Below are 9,375 nucleotides of genomic sequence, written 5' to 3' on the forward strand. Positions count from 1 at the left end.
CTTCTGTTCTATAGCCCTGATGAAGACCTGAAACTCAGGTCGAAACGTCGGCATAAAATAAATAAATAAATATTGTTTTGTTTATTTATGTTGTTCTTTGCTGACCGCACCCCCCGATAAACTTCTTCAAGCATTAATCTACGGTCAACTATCTACATCTCATTAAAAATTGAAAAACTTTCTAAAGGAATTCCTATAGAGTGCCTAAACAATCGACTGATTCAATTTTTTAAAAAACTTATTGATAAAAAAAAATAAAAATGCCCCATTATTAATTTAAAAAGTAAATTGTGAAATATAAAAATAACATCAGTTTTAAAGATGCTTTTACAAATCATTTATTTTAGAAAAATGCTTAGTCAACAGCTAAACAGTCTTTCTTTACTTCATGGAGGTCAGAAAATAAAATTATTGTTTTTTTTATTAAGTTAATGTATAAAACAGGTTGAAGTATGCAGGGAATAAATTATAGTAGATAACATAATAACAATTAGTTTGAAAATGGCCAAAAAAAGATCTGAAACATTACTGAAATAAAATTATTTTAGAATATAAATTTTGTAAAAAGTTTTATAAATAATTGATTTATTTATTTGCTTAGTTTGTAAGTGCTATGTACAAGGACTAGGTTAGAGGCACCATATTCTGAATTATGTAGTGATATCTGCCCATAAAGTTAGTTGTCAACTCAAATAATTTCTGCTAATATTCTGGCTATAAGGCTTGATGTCCTCAGTGACCAAAAGAGGTTTTTAAAGGACTCATGAACAGTGTTTCAGGGTATGTTTTATATAAATATATTACATGTGAGATGATTTCTTAATATTTTTTTATTAATATTATAAATGTACATTTCTTGGATGGATACAAACATTGGTGTAATTGATTTGAATCACAAATATAAATTTAATGTTACTGAATACTTTTATAATTTTATTTATGAGCGACAAATGAACATATAAACAAGTTGAGTGTGGCACAAAATAGCTGAAAAAATATTTTGAATTAAATGTTGTGTTTTGAACAAGTTAATAGAGAAACCAATGTTTAACTTAACACAAGTTACATTGTTATAGTTTCTACAAAAGTAAACTGTATCTAGTATAACCATTTTTTGTTTCATGAGTTATGTGGAAGAAAACAAAATTTGACATCGAGGATCCAGATACAAAATTTGTGTTGACCCCTGTAATTTTTCACACTTTTTTAAATTTAAATATCATATTGCTTATGTATAAATTTGATATTGTCTCACAGTTCCATCCCACCTGCTAAAACGCGCGGGAAACCCAAGGCTGGGCTTTATTCCTATTGGCTGCATTTCTATAATATGTATTAGTACAGTGAATTGCATCAGCCATTATACACATACCATCTTTATATTATATCACATACTCTCTAGCTATTATACTTTTATTTACTAAAGAAAATTTCTATTTTTATTGTTACGCACATCATTTTGCTCTCTCACTGATCTATTGCACGTACTAAAACGCGCGGGAAACCCCGAGGTGGTTCAATTACTATTGGCTGCAATTTTAATATGCTTTTCTATGCAGCCCATATCAGTCATTTTGGGTGTGGCCGTCATCTAGCACACAGACGTAGAAGTGGAAACAAGAGGATTCTGGTTTTTTCTTTGTAACTCGCAGTCTTGAAAGAAAATTATAACAGGTAAGTATCTTTTATTATCTTGTATTGTTTGCTATTATTGATAAATTTACCGTAATAATGTGATAACTGTTATCACATTGACATTGTATGGCTCATAAAATGTTTTTGAAAAAAATCCATGATTAATATCTGATTTAATATTTTTCATTTTGTTTTCTCTTTTATTATAAAGTCATATATAGTTTATTTAATAATAGAAGAAGTGGTATAGTTCTTTTGGAATCCTAATTTTTTTAAAGATAAAAAATTGTTTCTATTTATTATATTTAGATTTGGTATAAAATCTGTTATAAATCACGAATTTTTTGAGTTTCAATGTTGACCCAAAATTATTGGAAATTGGATATAATAAATTTTATATTTGCGATTCCTTTCCAGTGTCTGGGAAACAATAGAATGAATGCTTTGTAGTAAAACCACATTTTAAAACTAAGAGGGTATGGTCTTGAATTGGGTCAAGAAAATCAATTAATAGATATTTTCAACTATTCATTTAAAGCCAACATTTCAATCAACATTAGAATTTTCTAAAAGGTTGCTAAAAGAAAAAGAGTAGGTTAAGCTACTCTATTTTATACCCCTTATTTATTATAGGGTTTTTTTAATTTATGACTTCATTAAATCTTAAAACTTTCAGTTCACAAAGTTAAAAAAAAAGTGGTAAAACGAAGTTATGAATAAATGAAAATATAAAAGCAAATTAAAATAAAATATTAGTAAAGTTTAAGACAAATAAATAATTTAATAATAAATAAATAAGTTAAAAACAAATACATGATTATAAAAAGTAGATGCACATATGCATGGCTGCATGTGAAATATTTCACATTATAAAGCAAACTCTCAGATTTTATTTTTGATGGGAATTTGTTTACTAGGTTATAACGCCAAATTATTTTTCTTTTACAAAAATATTCACCCCAATCTCTATCAAAAAGGAATTATTTTTTCTGATAATTTTTCTACCAAAACAAAAATGCGCGGGAAACCGGGAGAGGCGCCATTTTCCTACCGCCAACTACGTAGTTGTTGCGAAATGCATTAGTCACTCTTCGGCTTAATGATGGGAGGTTCATTTCTCTGTCTTCTGTGATACACATAGGAGTAAAGAGAAGTGCACTCTGCTTTGTGGATACCTCATTATTGCAACAAATTTTTACCCCCTTGTAAGTAACTTTAATTTACATATTTCAGAAACCAAAATATTGTAATACTTGTGTATGAAAAGTTATATGTTTTATAAAGTTTTTTTATTTATTTGCTCTGTGTTTGAAGTATGTTGGTCGATGTTTGACATGCCACAAGCACACAAGAGGAGATCATAACATAAAAATATTGGAAGGCATTCCTATTATATATATCCCATTTATATTATATTATATATATACTATGTATATTATATTATTATATACATTCTGTTTATATTTATTAAGTGACTAAAATTGAAAAAACGGTGCGGAACCGCCCTCTGTGGTAGCTTCGTTTATTCATCTTACCTTTAAAGCTGTCACTTAAAGCGAGTATGGTTGGTCGATGAAAGACATGTCACAAGAAGATATCATAACACAAAAAATATTGAAAGGCAATCCTACCGGGCCGACCCGCCTAACTAAAACACCTATTTAGCGAGATCTTATATGTTATCTTATACAATCTTTTACGGGAAGAGGTAATTTAAAATAGTTTAAAAAGTGACTAAACTGATTTACTTCTTATGTTTTATTATACTAGTGGTACAATGGATCCTAAGGAGTTACAATGATAGTTGAAAATTACAAAACATAATATTTAATTATTTATTCCAATTTATTTTAATGAAAAAGCTTAGAAAAAAAGGAGAAGGTTAGAAAATTAACAATATCCTCAAATGAAAAACCACATGCCACTGTTGTAACCCCTTGAAGGTCAAATCTAAATTACAAAAACAGGAGATGTCGGATTTACACATCCGAGCCTGTAAATTTATTCAGTCTCATTTTGGTGCCCCCCTCAATGTGAAATTAAGACAGCGTGAATCACATGTTACAATCAGACGTCACATGTCGGCAGCCTGGTCACCTGTTCGACCACCGAACACCTTTTTTCATGCTGGCCAGCGTTCGTCGGAAGAACCACTGGAACCTCATAGAAATCCAGAACAAGACGCGAGGAGAAGACGGCGGCACCCTTGGACCGGACACCTCAGCGGTGTGCCGACTCACATGAGACGGCGATTGCTAGCCATCAACACAAGATGGTGAAAAACAACCATCCGCTTCCCTTCAGGGACTAAATTGTGTATAGTTATAAATTATATGATTATATTCAATGGTTCCAAAATGTCTTACAATTTATTCTATAAAACTATTAACATGCATTAAAGGGCTCCGTGTCGCAAGGAACTTATCGGGTCTCTCAGATTGCAAACAGTAGAGATAAAGGGGTCAATGTGTTACTATATTTTTTATAAATAGATAAGTGAAAGAAAAATACAAGTTAAATAGAGCCAAAGATGTGTTGAATAGATGACATGCAAAGGAAAATAAATTACTGCACAGCCTTAATGCATGGGGAAATCGACGTATTGCCATATTCAATATTGAGGAGTTGAGGAAATGATAAAAAATAAATATAACTTTTGAAATATGAAAATTCGTGTTTTTTATTTATTTATTTTTTACTACTAGATTTTTATATTTTAAAGTAAAAAATAAACTAAAATTAAATAAGATTTTATGAACTTTAAGATTTCCAATCTTTCATATTCGTTAATTAGGGGGTCCTTGGCGAATTCAATTAATTTTCAAGTGTTTATATTGGGTGTCCTAAAATTATCGCAAGATTTGATTAGAACACCAGTTGTGCAGCAAAGTGTTGTAAACTCTGTTAAAAAACTATTTGACAGTTGATAGTTTAGAGTAACTAAAACTAAAGCGTTAAAAGATAGAAAAACGTGTTTAAAATTAACTAAATCTGGTGGCCACTGTTCGAAAATTTCGTGCAAAACATGGTCCGAATAGAGGTTTAACTTCAACTATGAAGTGAGTAATTGAAAATTCCAGGCAGACTGGATCGATGGGGTGATGGTGTGAAGGAACACACAGGTCGTCCAAACAAAAGTCGTTGGGGAAAGCCCAGGAACAACACCAACAAGAGGATGCTGATTTTTTAAACAAAATCATTTTCACCTTGAAGCCTTTGTTAATCGTCAAAATTACCGCGTTTGGGGTTTACAGTACCCACATGTGATTGTTCTTCTGCGTACTCAATGTTTGGTGCCGATTTTGTGCTGAAGGCATCATTGAACCATACATTTCCGAAAATGAAGCTAGTGAAGCAATGAATGTGACTGATGCTCGACATGGCGACTTGATAACACAGTGCTTTCTGTCTGGATTGGATGATATTGATGTGAACCACAGGTGGTTTCAACGAGGCCATCCCGTGCAGCCCATGAACATTTCCTGGCCGTATACTCTCTCATTTCGGTGATAAGAATTGTCCCCTAGATCGTGTGATTAAACATAATTGGACTTATTTTTATATATCAAAAATCTATACCAACAAGTCTACAAGCACGCGTACATCAATGAAAATCAACCACTTTTATACAAAATGGTCATGGGAAACTTCTACAAAAGAGTGCGTATGCCAAAAAAGCCGTGGTGGGCATGGGACACTGTCATTCAAAACTAGCTTTATCCAGTGTGCGTTATGATTCAATAAAAATTTAAAAAAAAGTTAATTAGTTCAAATCTTGCGTTAATTTTGGAATCCTTTATATACGAAAGGCCCAAATGCAAAACTCACATTTTTCTCTTCAATAAATTTTGTAGTTAGCATGAAAAACCTCTAATTTAAAAAACACGATTTTTTAAAAGTTTTTTAAATTCCCTCATCTGAATATATTATTTTTGTCCCTCAAATGATGGATAGTTAACGCAATGAAGAAACCACTTCTTTATCAGAGGATGTCCTATAGATAACAGAACTGGCTATTTCATTTTTAATAAAAACCACTTTAAAAGTGATCGGAACATATTATTTAAAAATTTTTCCCATCTCCTAATTTATTTGTTAATAGCTACTACAACATTTACAATATTATTCTAAAATACATATACATATATTGAACGTCCTTCCTTTGCCACTAGGCATTATAAGGTAGTAGACAACATTTTCAAAGATATAATCACCATTTATATTGAGTTACTGTGTACTATTTATATTTTGAATTCCAAGATATTGAAATACTTAATAAAGAAAAGCATAGCTATTAGAAGCCATTGTAATATATGGAAATGACAACAATGCAATAAATTACAAAAGGGACGCAAAAAGTTTAAATTTGTCATATAATGAACTGCTAAAAAAACTAAAATAATAACAAAACTCTGTCCTTCATCTCACTAACGAAATAGTTAAATAAAGTTTCCTACAGAGTGGTCTAAAATAGCATTAGTGAATAGTGTCAGGGAAGTGAATATCTTTGTGAACTTTGTGTGAGTTATAAAATATGGATAAAAGAAAAATAAATTTGACAATCCATAGACATCTCTGGAGACAAAAAAATTATTAAAACTTGTTTCCAAATTATTTTGAAAAATATGATATAAAAAATAAGTTTTGCCCAAAGTAAGAAAAAACAAGCAACATATTAGTTTCTATATTTTTCTGAATATATGTTTTTATTATATGAATTTTAAGTGTAATGATAATTAATATACTATAGACAATAAGCCCCTCACCCAAAAAAATTCAACTAATTCTTCAATAGAGTTGTATTCATAATACTAAAGAATTTTAATAAGATGACTGAAGTGAAGAAGTAAGGAAAACAAAGTTTGAAAATGGCCCAATTTAAAAAAAAAAAAAAAAAAAAGAAAAAAAGACTGCAATTTCACTAAAATATGCATACAAATGTATAAAGTAACATTTTTTCATTATAACGTTATTTAAAAAAAAGTATTCTTACATATTATTATTTTTTACGATTAGAATATTTTTTCTCAATTATCCTGATTGATAATTAATAATTTTAAAATGATTCCCACAATAAAAATGAAAAAGTAGTTCATAATATTTATATATATATATATATATATATATAGTCAGAGACGTCTTTATAGGATAGGAGAGTAGATAAGGAACGTCATCTGCTCCCAAAACAGAATTAATTATGAATGTAATTTAAATCATTATAATTTTTAAAAATTCTTATTAATGCTATTTAGAGAGCTCAGGTTTTCTGAATATTTTCAGGACATTTAAGAAATTCTCCCCAGATCTCCTGCAAGTTGGGAAATCTTATCAGAATTGTTGGAAAATTAAAAAAAGAAAAATTTTGACTGTCTCTGACGTAGTAGTACGCTTTAGAAAACCAGTAAGTGCAAGAGGTCATTTGGAAAAATCCGTTATTTCATACTGATTTTTGATTATTTTATTGATAATTATATATCTTTACTTTTCAAAATGAATGACTCTGACAAGTATGTTTAGGGGGAATAAAACTATCTAAGACACTAAAAAACTTCGTAGAGCATAAAATATAAGCCCTAATAGAGCTACTTACGTTCGAGATAGAATTTTTTTAAGAGCAACACCTCATAATGAAATAATGAAAAATCAGTAGTTAGTGAAGTTATTTTGGGAAAGGACCTACTGTTTTCGAAATATAGTTGTGCCTAGAAAAATTCGTATGGGGTTTTTCAGCTGTTTTAATTTGTTCGTGTTTTAGTTCAATTTTAGTAATACATTCTAAAACGGCTATTAATAGAAATTAATCAAGGATCTTTTCCTTTGAAGTGAATTTATTTAAGTGTTCTTTATCTCTGTGTCCTTTATCTCTTTCTAATATGATGCATTTCATGAGAATTATTCTATACATATTTATATTTCATGTTGTCATTTTTTATGAATTTACTATTAATGTTTGGGAATTTTTTTTTTCGTAATAAATTAATCCTTAGTATGAATTAGAATTTTGAATAATATTTATTGATTTTTTATATCCAGTGTATTTGTTTTAACGGAGAACAATCGACAAATTACCTAAATAATAATACACTTAATATTACGTCTTTTAAAGGGATTTAACGCTTCCTACAATAAAATAGCCAATAAATACTTTTACCAGACTGGAGTGTGCCCTACCAAGAAACCCATTTACAATGAATGGATTTGAATTCTTTTCTTTTGTGGGTTTCTTAAACCAAGGAGTTTACCCATTAAAAATTACACTTAAAAAAAAAAGTCATTCCACTCCATTTTTTAAAGAAAAAACCTAAAATCTTCAGACAAAATACTCCAGCACATTGACGTACCCAGAGAGAGGCAGGCAGGGTAGCTGCCCTTCCTCAGAAGTGAAAACAAATTATTAATTTAATTTTTGTAATAGCTAATAGAACACTGCTATAATTAAATGCAATTTACTTAAAATCATGGTTCCATTCATAAAATCATGGCCTTTTCCGTGCTGATCCGCCTCCCCCCCTCCCAGTTTTGATCCTAGGTAGGCCCTTGCTCCAACAACTAAATTGTTTATTTAAAAATAATAATCATCAGTATGAACAAGCATTTGGAATAAAATTTGTATTTTTTTCATCCAGTGTGTTTATTTTAATTATAGTATACACTACGATAATCAGATCAATTTGGACATATGAAATTGAGCTCTGGGGCTCCCCCAAACCATCAAATTCCTCCCGCATCCAATCCTTACAATCCAAAATCAAATTTTTATTTTTTTTTTTTTTTTTACATCCAGTGTGTTTATTTTAATGGATATCAAGTGACAAATTACCTAAGTAATTATACACTTGACACTAAATATTTAATACATAATACAATGAAATACAGAACCCCTGTTAACTAATCATTTTTCACATAAAGTTATGGAGTATTAAAACAAATTTCGAGTATGTTCTATTTTCATGAAATAACTTTTTGAAAACTCCTTTTTTTACAGTGTATCGATTCGACTTAAAGCACATTAAAGCCACCAATTCAAATTCCAACATCTGCAACATTCGCATATCATCATCCATATTTGCAATCTGTGTAAAAAAAATGGAAAAAAGGACAACCAGCGTATAGACTATTATGTTGGATCCTCTATTACATCTTGGGAACAACTAGTATGCTTTAGTATTATTAAATCTACATATGATAAATCTGAAGAAAACACTCTTCGTAAGTAGAACTAAAAATTTTCTTTCACTACAAATATCGAAGTGATATTTAGCATCGCACTCCCAGCATAGCCCTTAATTTATTATTTTTTTTTTATGTCCTATATGTCCTGATCCATTATTATTTATTTATATGATAATGGATTAGGAAATCCTTTATCTATGATATATTTTAATTTTTCTTTGAAAGTAGACAAACCCTTTTTTAATCCCCTGAACTTTATTGAACTTCCTAATCCCTAAAACATAATCAAATCGGTCGAAGATTAGGACAGTTTTTATTTTAACTTTTCCTTATTCTGTGTTCTAGCTTACTTTCTCATTTTGTGTTCTAGCTTACTTCCTCATTCTGTGTTCTAGCTTACTTCCTCATTCTGTGTTCTAGCTTACTTCTTCATTCTGTGTTCTAGATTACTTCCACATCGCCTTGGAACATGATCACATATACTTTTTACTTACCTAGTCATTAAAAAAAAACGTATTCATATTTTTTTAAAACTTTGTAATTATTTTTTGTAGTGCTGTTTTATTT

General features: G+C 29.8%; 1 protein-coding gene across 11 annotated transcripts in view; it reads left to right on the plus strand.

The window, feature by feature from the left end:
- The first annotated feature begins 1,423 nt into the window (after nucleotides 1–1,423).
- The window catches only part of LOC106687129 (uncharacterized), a 71,425-nt gene continuing 63,473 nt past the window's right edge, over nucleotides 1,424–9,375 (plus strand). Inside the window, exons 1-3 of one of the 11 annotated variants that reach the window (XM_024360771.2) lie at nucleotides 1,424–1,674; nucleotides 6,916–7,036; nucleotides 8,621–8,844. The gene's annotated coding sequence lies outside the window, so the exon portion shown is untranslated. Of the gene's footprint in view, nucleotides 1,675–2,469; nucleotides 2,841–6,915; nucleotides 7,037–8,620; nucleotides 8,845–9,178 lie in introns of those variants that run through there. The other 10 variants (XR_002945270.2, XR_002945272.2, XR_002945271.2 and 7 more) reach the window with 10 other exon arrangements.

Source organism: Halyomorpha halys, unplaced genomic scaffold (assembly GCF_000696795.3).
Source record: "Halyomorpha halys isolate HHAL.00 unplaced genomic scaffold, Hhal_1.1 Scaffold916.1, whole genome shotgun sequence".
NCBI classification, from domain to species: domain Eukaryota; kingdom Metazoa; phylum Arthropoda; class Insecta; order Hemiptera; family Pentatomidae; genus Halyomorpha; species Halyomorpha halys.